General features: G+C 39.3%; 1 protein-coding gene across 1 annotated transcript in view; it reads left to right on the forward strand.

The window, feature by feature from the left end:
• The first annotated feature begins 2,017 nt into the window (after positions 1 to 2,017).
• The window catches only part of ATG10 (autophagy related 10), a 362,807-nt gene continuing 352,361 nt past the window's right edge, over positions 2,018 to 12,463 (forward strand). The window contains exon 1 of the mRNA XM_060201123.1: positions 2,018 to 2,021. The gene's annotated coding sequence lies outside the window, so the exon portion shown is untranslated. The remainder of the gene's footprint in view (positions 2,022 to 12,463) is intronic.

Here is a 12,463-nt window from a genome sequence, read left to right on the forward strand (position 1 = left end):
TATGTCATGCCAGTTACATTTGTCATCATCATTACTAAATGTGATTTTATCCTATAAAATTAAGATGCAAAAATAAAGTTAACTTCCACAAAAACTTGGTTGGATATTTTGAAAGGACTCATCAAATGAATTGTTGAATGATGGTTGTTAAGATTGAAAACAATAATAAAAAATCTAGACGAACTCTGCACTTAGTTTGTCCATTGCTTGTCTTTATATTTCTGCTTCTTTCAAAGGAATTATAACTAGAGGCCAGGTGGTGGCATAGCACCTGGTTAAGTGCACACATTACAGTGCGCAAGGACCTGGGGTTCAAGCCCCTGGTCCCCACCTGCAGGGGGCAAGCTTCACGAACGATGAAGCAGAGCTGCAGGTATCTCTCTTGTCTGTTTCCCTATCTGTCCCTCCCCTCTCTTTTTCTCTCTGTCTCTAGCCAGTATTAATAAATAAGTAAAATAATTAATAAGTAAATAGTGGAATTATAAATAAAAAGTGTAGAGACTGAGTAATAGATGTAATTAATACAAGGATGATAAGACAGGACTCCAATTAACTAACTTGCAAAGAATAAGCCTGACCCTTATACCAAAAACTTGATAAAAGAATGAAGTTACTTTAATTTGAAATAAAAATATGATGCAGACACCTGAGTTTTTTTTTTTTTTTTTAATGATTCATCACTTTAACCAACATTTTCACTTAACCACTAACTCCCTATGCTGATACTGCATTTGGTGAGAGACACTCTTTGGAATTTTGAATCTAATCATCATTCTGCTAAGATACATAGAAATGGGAATTTTCTTGAACAGACTCTTCTTTAAGGTATAGAATAGTTACATTTTAGACAAGAAGCATTTCTGGAAATATTGTATCATTTAAAGTTCCTTTAATTCTACCTTAATTATGACCCGCTCAAACAGGTTTTCTTACCCAGCAATTAAAAGTGGCAGCATTGTAGCAATAGCTTAAACCTGATTTATAAATCACTTTTCTTTTCTTCTTTTCTTATTTATTAGATAGAGACAGAGAGAAATTGAGAGGGAGGGGGGAGACAGAAAGGGGAGGAGACAGAGAGACACCTGCAGCCCTGCTTCACCACTTGTGAAGCTTTCCCCCTGCAGGTGGGGACCAGGGGCTTGAACCTGGGGTCTTGTGCACTGTAACGTGTGTTCTTAACCAGGTGCACTACTGCCTGGCCCCTTATCACTTTCAAATTAGTATTCTTTTTTAAAATATTTATTTATTCCCTCTTGTTGCCATTTTTATTGTTGTAGTCATTATTATTAATGATGTTGCCGTCGTTGTTGGATAGAACAGAGAGAAATAGAGAGAGGAGGGGAAGACAAGAGAGAGGGAGAGAAAGATAGACTCCCGCAGACCTGCTTCACCGCCTGTGAAGCGACTCCACTGCAGTTGGGGATCTGGGGGCTCAAACCGGGTTCCTTAAATGTATTATTTTATTCTTACATAAGTTCAAACGTGCCTAATTCTAATTTGAAAAAGACAGTATGGCCCAGGGTTTTTCCAGCAACAGTGTTTCCAAAGCAGATCTCTCCTGAAGACTTTTCCAGACAACTGTCTCTTGTTGATTCAAGTCTCTGCCATTCAGCTTGGTTTGGCAAAGAACTCCGTGCTCATTATAAACAATGATCTGTTCTAAGCTTTTTCCTGGAGTGAGTCACTTCTTTGAGCATTTTTCTTCCCTCATCTGTGGTTCAGTCTCAAGCAATATTACTGGCATTAGCTCATTTAATTTTTTCTTTTTTTTATTTAAAATTTTTTTTATATTTATTTATTTTCCCTTTTGTTTCCCTTGTTGTTTAACATTGTTGTTGGATAGGACAGAGAGAAATGGAGAGAAGAGGGGAGACAAAGAGGAGAAGAGAAAGACAGACACCTGCAGACCTGCTTCACCGCCTGTGAAGCAACTCTCCTGCAGGTGGGGAGCCGGGGGCTTGAACCAGGATCCTTCTGCTGGTCCTTGGGCTTTGCGCCACGTGTGCTTAACCCGCTGCGCCACCGCCCGACTCCCTCATTTAAGTCTTTCTATGAATCTAGTGAGTGACTTTGAAAGTTTCTTTATTTTTCAAGTATGGAACCAAGATATCTTTAAGAGCATATAATGCCTCTAGGCAAACAGACGTTTTCCACATGTCTTTCTCCATCACTAGTTCTGTGATGAGAGTGTCAAATAACTTTAGACCATTTCTAGTGCTTTCAGATGACCTGGTCCTTACTGTTCTTGGATTAAATGTGAGGTACTGACTGACCCACATTATCTTGACTCTACAAAATGGTTTTGACCCATGTTTCTCAAATTGAATTTTAGAGCATTAAAAGGTGAGTAGATGGCTCTGAGGGCTTTAGGGACAAGGACACCAGCAAGAGGAACTCTTCTCTTCCTTTGCCCAATCTATTTCCTACCTTTGTGCTGAACTACGACTTGATCGGAAGCCCCTTTATACGGTTATATCAATTGTCATTTGTAGTGCTCCAAGTTGATGAGATAAAAGACCTCCAAATTCCCAGACTTTTCCAAATGCTATCGTGGTGTTTAGGCCTATTATTATTGTTGTTGTTATTATTATTATTATTATTTTATTATGATGATGTTAATTTACAGCCCTTTTATGGAATGATAACTCACCTGCCAAAAAATACAATTACTTAAGCCTATCTACCAGTGGTTTTAAGTATATCTACATACAAAGCCACTGTGTAAATCCAGAACATTTTATCACCTCAAAAAAAAAAAAAAGAAAGAAAAGAAACTTTCAGACATTAGCAGTTGTCCTCTATATTCCACTCCTCCTGACTCTAAGCAACCACTAGACTATTTTTCTCTCTCTGTGGATTTCCTTATCCTGAGTTAACTTTCCTATAAATGGAATTGTACTATATGTGGCATTATGTGTTTTGCTGTATTTCACTTAGAGTGTTTCCAAAAATTACCCATGCTGTACCATGTATTAGTACATCATTCTACATGTAATTTTTTAAATTTTAATTTAATTTTATTTTCAGGAGAGAAAGAGAGAGGGAGAGAGAGATACAGCGAGGAAAATACAGAGAAACTAAGGGCCGGGTGGTGACACACCAGGTTGAGTGCACATGTTACACTGCACAAGGACCCAGGTTTGAGCCCCTGGTCCCCACCTACAGGGGGAAAGCTTCACAAGTGGTGAAGTAGTGCTGCAGATAGGTGTGTTCCTGTCTCTCTACCACTCCTTCCCTCTCAATTTCTGGCTGTCTCTATCCAAAAAAAAAAAAAAAAAAGCCTGCAAGGCAAGATACAAAGAAACCAGAAACCAGAGCCCAGCTCAGCTCTGGCTTATGGGGCTTATGGTGGTGCTAGGATTGAACCTAGGACCTCACATCCTCAGGCATGAAGGCTGTTTGCATAACTATTATACTGTCTCTCCAGCCCTCAACACACCATTCTATAGCTGAATAATTTCCCCACTATATGGAGATACACATTTTGCTTATCATTATTATTCATTGGTTGGATATCTGGCATATTGTTACCTACCGATTCTAGTGAATCAGTGAGCTGCTGTAAACATTTGAACACAAGTTCTTATTTGAGTATTTATTTTCAATTCTACCAAGGATTTATATAGAGGTAGAAATACGGGCTGCATAGTAACTTATTGAGAAAGTGACAACTCCTATATTCGCTGCACCATCTTACATTTCTACTAGCACTGCAAGGGCTTCAGTGTATTGGGATCCTCTCCAGTCCTTGTGGTACTGTCCTTTGAAAAAGCTGTATTATTATTATTATGGCCATCCTAGTAGCTGTGAAGTGGTGTATCACTGTGGTTTTGCTTGACGTTCCCTGCTTACTAACAACGTTGGGCATCTCTCTCATGTCCTTGTTGCTCATTTATAGTCTTGTTTAGAGAAATGTCTCTTGACGTCACTTGTCCCTTTTTAAACTGGGTCATCTATCTTCTTGTTCATGAATTACGTGCATGTGATATGTGTCAACTGGGCTAGACAATGGTGTTCAATTATTTGGTCAAACACTAGTGTTGAGTGTTATTTCGAAGGTATTTTGTTTTTATATGTTGTTGCCATTCAGTTTAGGTTAAGTAAAGACCAGATGATGTAAATGGATTGCAATCCTGTCAGCTAATGTCTTTAAAAGCAAAAACTGACATTTCCTAGAGAAGAAAATATTCTACTTAACTTGGACTGGGTGTGGTGTATTGCACCAAAGTAAAAAGACTCTGGGGTAGGGGTAGGGTTCAGGTCCTGGAACATGATGGCAGAGGAGGACCTAGTGGGAGTTGAATTGTTATGTGGAAAACTGGGAAGTGTTAAACATGTACAAACTATTGTATTTTACTGTTGACTGTAAACCATTAATCCCACAATAAAGAAATTTAAAAAATAATTCTGCCTAGGCTGAAAAGCCTGCTGAGTGTTTAGCCTACAGGCCCACCCCCATAATCCTGACAATTTCTTGAAACAAATCTCTCTCCCTCTCCCTCTCCCTCTCCCTCTCCCTCTCCCTCTTCCTCTCCCTCTCCCTCTCCCTCTCCCTCTCCCTCTCCCTCTCCCTCTTCCTCTCCCTCTCCCTCTCCCTCTCTCTTTCCTTCTCCTTCTCCCTCTCCCTCTCCCTCTCCCTCTCCCTCTCCCTCTCCCTCTCCCTCTCCCTCTCCCTCTCCCTCTCCCTCTCTCTTTCCTTCTCTTTCTCCCTCTCTCTCTCTCTCTGTATACATATGGTTAGCCCTTGAACAATGTGGATTTGGCACAATGGCCCTACCTCAGGCAGTCAAAAATCTGCATATAAATTTTGATCTCTCACCATATATCTGAAATACTAAAAACCTAATGTTAATTGGAATCCTTACTGACAACACAAACAGCTAACAAATTTATTTTTGCATTTATGTTCATATATGTGCATATGTACAATGTACTGTATTTTTATAATAAAATAAGCTTGAGAAAAGTTGCTGTAAGGAAAGGTGATAGCAGGGTTCAGGACAGGACTTCACCCAGTTGAACACACCGGTCACCATGCACAGAGATCAGGTCTGAGCCCCTTTTCCCCACCTGCAGTGGTGAGGTTTCTCTCCCTCTCCATTTCCCCCTCCCCTCTCAATTTCTCTCTATCTCTTTTTTCTTTGCTTTCTTTTTTTGCCATCAGGGTTATCGCTGGAGCTTGGTGCCTGCATGACATAACTCACTGCTTCTGGAGGCCATTTTTTTTTCTTCATTTGTTAGGACAAAAAGAAATTAAGAGGGGAGGGGAGATAGGGTAGGGCAGAGAGAGAGAGAGAGACAGAGACCTGTAATACTGTTTCATCACTTGTGAAGCTTCCATATGTAGGTGGGGAGGGCTAGAAAAATGGCTGCCAACAGTTGTGGGTTCCTAGTGCCTGCACCAAGCCCTAGTGATAGCTTTGGTAGCAAAAATACATAAATAAATATCATAAAGTGTACTCACAACCCTGTACTTTATTTATCAATACCGTAATTTCACGCTGTTTACCAATAAAAATAAAAATCTGTGTATAAGTGTGCCTATGACTTCAAGCCTATGTTTTCCATATGTCTATCTGTATAAATATAAACCAAGAAGTGTGTGTATCATACATAGACATGTGTATCAGTTCTTCTTTAGAAAACCCCAAGTAAGATGAATTATAAGGTTCTTTATATACTTATATATTCTTGACATTAAGTCTTTATTAAAGGGGTCAGTGGTGGTGCACCTGGTTGAATGCACATGTTAAGTGCACAAGGACCCAGCTTTGAGCCCCTGGTCCCTATTTGCAGGGGGAAAAACTTCACAAGCGGTGAAGCAATGCTGCAGGTGTCTTTCTATCTCTCTTCCTTTCTGTCTTCCCCTCTCTGCTCGATTTCTGACTATCTCTATCCCACAAATAAAGATAATTAAGAAAATTTAAAAAACTTTATTAAGGGCCAGATGGTGGCCTTTGCATACATTACCATATGCAAGGACCCAAGTTCAAGCCCCTGGTCCTCACCTCCAGAGGCGAAGCTTTACAAGTGAAGCAGTGCTGCAGGTGTCTCTCTTTCTCTTCCTCTCTCATCTCCCCTTCTCTCTCAGTTTCTCTCTCTTGCTATCAAATAAATGAATAAGCATATACATTAGACTTCAGGGTTATTGCTAGGCTTCAGTGCTAGCACTATGAATTCTGGGTTCCTGGTGGTCATTTTTTTCCACTTTATTGGACAGGATAGAGAGAAATTAAGGGAGAGAGAAAGATAGACACCTATAGACCTGCAGGAGGGATGCTTCACAAGCAGCGTTCTCAACATAAAACGTTATCTAATACTGCATTGAGTTTTTCTTTCTCCTCTTGTTTTTCAACTTTTAGTCTATATTCAAGAGATACAGCAAAGCACTGCTCCACCATAGAAATGTTTTGATGCTGATCTGGATGCTATCAGGTGGTGCTGGGGATTGAACCAAGGACCTCATGCATGTTAAGGCATAGACTCCACTGACTGAGTTTCCTCCTTGGTCCCTATCTTAGAGAATAATGTATTTTAATGTAGAACTGTTCCAGTTACCAGTGATTCTTAAAAAAAAAAAAAAGATCACACACCTTATCTTTAGGTAGAAGGTGATATTGGGGGCCAGGTGGTGGCGCACCTGGTTGAGCGCACAGTAGAAGGTGATATTGGGGGCCAGGTGGTGGCGTACCTGGTTGAGCACACATGTTACAATGTGCAAGGACCCAGGTTTGAGCCCCTGGTCCCCACCTGCAGGGGGGAAAGCTTTGCAAGTGGTGAAGCAGTGTTGCAGGTGTCTCTCTGTCTCTCTCCCTCTCTATCACCCCCTTATCTCTTGATTTCTAGCTGTCTCTGTCCAATAACTAAGGATAAATAAAAAAGATATGTATCTATATAAGAGAAAAAAGAAAGTGACATCGGTGGACTAGGAACTCCATTGCTAGCGTACAGTGAGTGAGTCGAGAGGAAGAAACTGAGGAGATAGACAGCCACCCACAGACCTGCAGGGGGAAATGCTTCACATGCAGTGTTTTCAGTAGAAAACATTATATAACAATCTTTTATTGGGGGGGGTTAGTGGTTTATAATGCAGCTGTCGATACATGGGTATGACTTTTTAATCTCCCAGCGATAGGTACCTGCAAACAAAAACACTCTGACTCTCAACTAAGGTCCAGCTTCACCATCATGCGTCAGGATTTCATGCCTCTCTTCTGCAGAGATTTCTTTCTTTCTTTCTTTCTTTTTTTCTTTCTTTCTTTCTTTCTTTCTTTCTTTCTTTCTTTCTTTCTTTCTTTCTTTTTTTGCTTTGGTGCAATACACAAAATCCAATCCAAGTTTTACATTCTGTTTTTGTTTCTTCAGTTCCGCCTGTGAGTGAGATAGTCTGGTATTCATCCTTCTCTTTTTAGCTTATCTCACTATGATTCAAGTTCCATCCAAGATGAGGCACAGGAGACTTTGAACCTGAGAGTGTGCATCTGTGTATTTACAAATGTGTATAGTCAGATCCCTTTAACTTAAATCTCTATTTAATTTTCAAACTGGAAGCAATGACTGGATATTAACTGACAGTCCCAGCATCCCAGTGTGTGCATGTAGGGGGCGGAGGGGTAGAGTGGGGCTTGCGGGAGGGGCTAGTAGGACAATATTTTCTTTTCCTTTGTATGACATGGAATTGTCTAAAATAAAACCTCCCTTAAAAAATATTTTTGGGGGCGCCAGGCTATGGCACACCTCGTTAAGCACACACATTACAGTGAGCAAGGACCTGGGTTTGAGCCCCCAGCCCCCACCTGCAGGGGGAAAGCTTCACAAAGCGGTGAAGCAGGGCTGCAGGTGTCTCTCTGTCTCTCTCCCTCTCTATCCCCCCCCTTCCTTCTCGATTTCTGGATGTCTCTAGCCAATAAATAAATAAAGATAATAATAAAAATTTTTTTTAATATTTTGGGAGGCCAGGAAGGTGACTCTGGTAGAATGCAGGACTTAATACATGAAGTCACAGATTTCATCTCTGGTATTTCAAATGCTGAAGAAAGGCTCTGGTCTCTCTCTCTCTCTCTCTCTCTCTGTCTCTTAGCCCCATAAAAAATAAGCAAATTATTTTTAAAAAATTTGTTAACAATTTAACAATGATTAACAAGATTGTAAGACAACAGGGGTACAATTCCACACAGATCCCACCACCAGAGTTCTGTGTCCCATCCCCTCCATTGAAAGTTTCCCTATTCTTTTTTTTAAGATTTTATTTTTATATGTATTAATGAGAAAGATAAGAGAGAGAGAAAGAACCAGACATCATTCTGGTACATGTGCTGGTGGGGATTGAACTCAGGACCTCATGCTTGAGAGTCTAGTGTTTTAGCCATTGTGCCACCTCCCAGACCACGAAGCTCCCCTATTCTATATCCCTCTGGGAGTATGAACCAGAATTCTTTATGGGGAGCAGAAGGTGGGAGTTCTGGCTTCTGTAATTGCTTCTCCACTGGACATGGGTGTTGGCAGGTGGATCCACACCCCCAGCCTGTTTCTGTCTTTCCCTAATGGGGCAGGGCTCTGGAGAGGTGAGGTTCCAGGACACATTGTTGAGGTTGTCTGCCCAGGGAAGTCAGGACGGAATCCTAATAGCATCTGCAACTTGGAGACTGAAAGGCAATAAGATATAAAGCAGGACATTTTGTTTAGTAAACAGGAAAAAATAAATTTTTGAAAAAGCATTCAGGTATATGTTGGTGATGATGATGGTGATGATAATAGTGATGGTGATGATAATAGTGATGATGCTGGTAGATGATGATGATGGTGATGATGATTGTGATGATGATGATTGTGATGACTGTGATAATGGTGATGATGGTGATTGTGATGACTGTGATAATGTTGATGATGATTGTGATGATGATGATGGTGATGATGATTGTGATGATGGTGTTGATTATGATGATGATGATGATGGTGATGATGATTGTGATGATGATGGTGATGATGATGGTGATGATGATTGTGATGATGATGGTGATGATGATGTTGGTGGATGATGGTGGTGTTGGATGATGATGATTATGATAATGGTGATGATGATGATTGTGACGGTGATGATGGTGGTGGTGGTGATAATGATGGTGATGATGATTGTGATGATAATGGTGATGGTGATGTTGGTGGATGATGATGGTGGTGGTGGTTGATGATGATGATGATTGTGATGATGATGGTAATGATTATGGTGATGATGACAGTGACGGTGATGATGATGGTGATAGTACCAGTATCTTGATGCTCAGCAGTGTTTGGTGCTGCCAACTTTAAGGTCAACATGGTATACCTTATGCTCTACTTGATTTTAGGATTTCAATAACTGGGGGAAAAATAAGTAGAATGTGATATATCACCAGACTTATATAGCAACTAATTAAATTACTCGACTTACTGATACAGTCTACTTTACAAGCCCATTTATCTCCCAAGTTAGCTTGGTCTGACCTTTCCACCCCTTCTTGTGTAAGGATAGTAGCAATTTCTCAGCAGCAAAATTATTGATTTTTTTTCAGTGTTTCCTCTCAGTTTGATTTTCCTTTTTTTCTGCACTTCTATTATTGTGTCACCTTCTCAGAGCCTGGAATCCCATTTATACGTTGACAAGAAAAAAGCCTACTTAGAAGGACATAGGAATCTGTATCTTGATGTCTATACTAATTATCTGCGCCTAAACCATTTATGAAGGCATTTTGCTCCACACGGGGGATTTCCCTTCTTTAATAACAGAAGAAAGTGTTGATTACCTACTGAAGCTTGACATACTCTTCAAGTAAGTATCAATCCTCTTTTTGTTGGAACCAGGTGGTGACGCACTTGGATAAGTGCACACATTACAGTGTGCGAGGACCTGGGTTCAAAGCCCCTGGTTCCCACCTGCAAGGGAAAAGTTTCATGAGTGGGGGAGCAGGGCTACAGGTGTGTCTCTGTCTCTTTCCCTTTATTTCCCACTCCCATCTCAATTTATCTCTGCAATATCTCTATCCAGTAATTAATTAATTAACAGAAATTCTGTTTTTATTGAACTGGTTCAACCCCATGAGCTCTATTTTTTTCTTGAAATCTTACTGCTAATTCTTACATGTTAAATGGCAGTCTTTTTGTCACATGGAATATTAACAGAGATCATTTGCTTAGCTAATTGAAAATATTGCTCTTTATCAATCATTTTTTGTGGTTTGGGCAAAGTATCTCTTTCTAGGGTTTGAGAGAGTGAAAGAAAATAACAATGTCATTACAAAAGTTGCATCTGAAGTCAAGTTTTATAATAAAATAAAATATACACCAGGAAAAAAAATAATAAGGGGGTGGGGAAGGATTCATGAATGTAGGAGAATTTACACCGGATTTCATTTTTTTAAAGATTTTTTTAAAAATTTATTTATTTATTTATTTATTCCCTTTCGTTGCCCTTGTTGTTTTATAGTTGTAGTTATTATTGTTGTTGTTATTGATGTCGTTGTCATTGTTGGATAGGACAGAGAGAAATGGAGAGAGGAGGGGAAGACAGAGATGGGGAGAAAGACATCTGCAGACCTGCTTCACTGCTTGTGAAGTGACTTCCCTGCAGGTGGGGAGCTGGGGGCTCGAACCGGGCACCAGATTTAGTTTTAAGATTTCAATAAAGCAGTGTGATATCATCATCCCACTTAAAGTTAAGTCCCCATCAAAAGGCAGAAATGGTGATTTTTTTCCCATATATTATTTTTTCCTTGCCACCATAAGGTAGTTCCTTTTCATCCATTCTGTTGTTGATCAGATTGACATTCAGAGAGAGCAAGAAATCAGTGCAATCAGCTGGTTCACATTGGGACTGGAATCTAACACAAAGTTTGTTGAACTAAACACCATTCTTCTAATTCATTATGTGTTGCTACTTCTCTTGGCTTGATCAATAGGCTCCCTACATTCTGAAGGCCCCAACAACTTCTCCCTCCCATCCCATTTCTTCTCTATCCTATCAAATACAAGAAAGAATTTAAAACTTAAAATCTAACAAAAAGAGTCTCTTGTTTCCTCTTTGTTCTAGGAACATGGCTATATTTCCCCCTATAATGTTTATATCACTATTAGTAATCACACAGGCTAAAAAAAAAATCTACTAAAATCTTGATACCCTTGTATTTTAGACTATTACTCTTAATATTCATAAGACATTTGAGCTACCTAGTTTAAGAAACCAAGAAAGAATCAGAACAGCTGCATTCCTGTGCCTGTACACACTTTTATAAACATCAAATAAGGGATAGCTGAGCTATTCCTTATTGCTTTAAATTGTGTGACAGTTTTCTCAAGCACCATTCAGAACACTATTAAGTTCCAAAAACAAGTCCATATATTCAATATATGTAGATCAGGATTAAGAGCTATTAATCACTCTGAGGGGTATTCTTTATTTATTTTACTTTTATTAATGTAATTATGAACAACAAGTCGGTTGTGTGGGAAGGTGCAATTCCATACAGCTCCCAACACCAGAGCTCCATATCCCATCCCCTCCATTGGAAGCTTCCCCATTCTTTATCCCTCTGGAAGTACGGACCCAGGATTATTATGGGGTGCAGAAGGTGGAAGGTTTGGCTTTTAAACAAAATATATTGTCATTTCTCTTACCCCAATACCTATTATTTACCCAGGCCTACGTTGAAATTACCAGGTACTTTATTCTGATAGAAGCAAGAGGGATTTTACTTGAATATTTAAAATGGTTTCCCAATTGAGGACATCAGGGATCCAAAGCTACTTCTAAATTTAAAACTTATTTTCTGGCTCAAGTAATATGATAACTTTAGAAAACATACTAAGTGTGAAGACACTTTACATGATCTGTGATGGGTCTGCAGTGTAGCTTACTTGGACAGTGAACTGCTTTGTCGTGTGTGGGGCCCAGACTTGAGCCTCACCTCCACCACACTGGAGGACATTTGGGTCTCTTTCACACTTTCTCTCTGCCTCTCTGTCACTATCTTTTAAAAATGTATATATTTTCACATATGCAAACTTCTGTATTTATTGTTGAATGTAAAACATTAATTCCCCAATAAAGAAATTAATATATTTTTTCTTTATTTTTATTTTCTTTATTTATTAGTTATATTTATTATTATTAATTTATTGAACCAGAGCACTACTCAGCACTTGGCTTATGGTGCTTTGGGGACTGAACCTGGAACCTGGGAGTCTCAGGCATGACAGTCTCTTTGCATATGCTATCTCACCCTCCCCTCTGTGGCTATCTTAAAACAAAAAACAAAAACTGTGATTATATACACCTAAAGATGACCACTACTAGTATTTGGTATCTTTTGTTTTTACATTTTATATAATATATATATATAATAGTCTTTTGTTTTTACATTTTATATAATATTGGTATGCTAATCAGGATTACCAAGTGAAAGCAGCATAAAAGAGGTGTTACTTTGAG

The sequence above is a fragment of the Erinaceus europaeus genome, chromosome 11, assembly GCF_950295315.1.
Source record: "Erinaceus europaeus chromosome 11, mEriEur2.1, whole genome shotgun sequence".
Lineage (NCBI taxonomy): Eukaryota > Metazoa > Chordata > Mammalia > Eulipotyphla > Erinaceidae > Erinaceus > Erinaceus europaeus.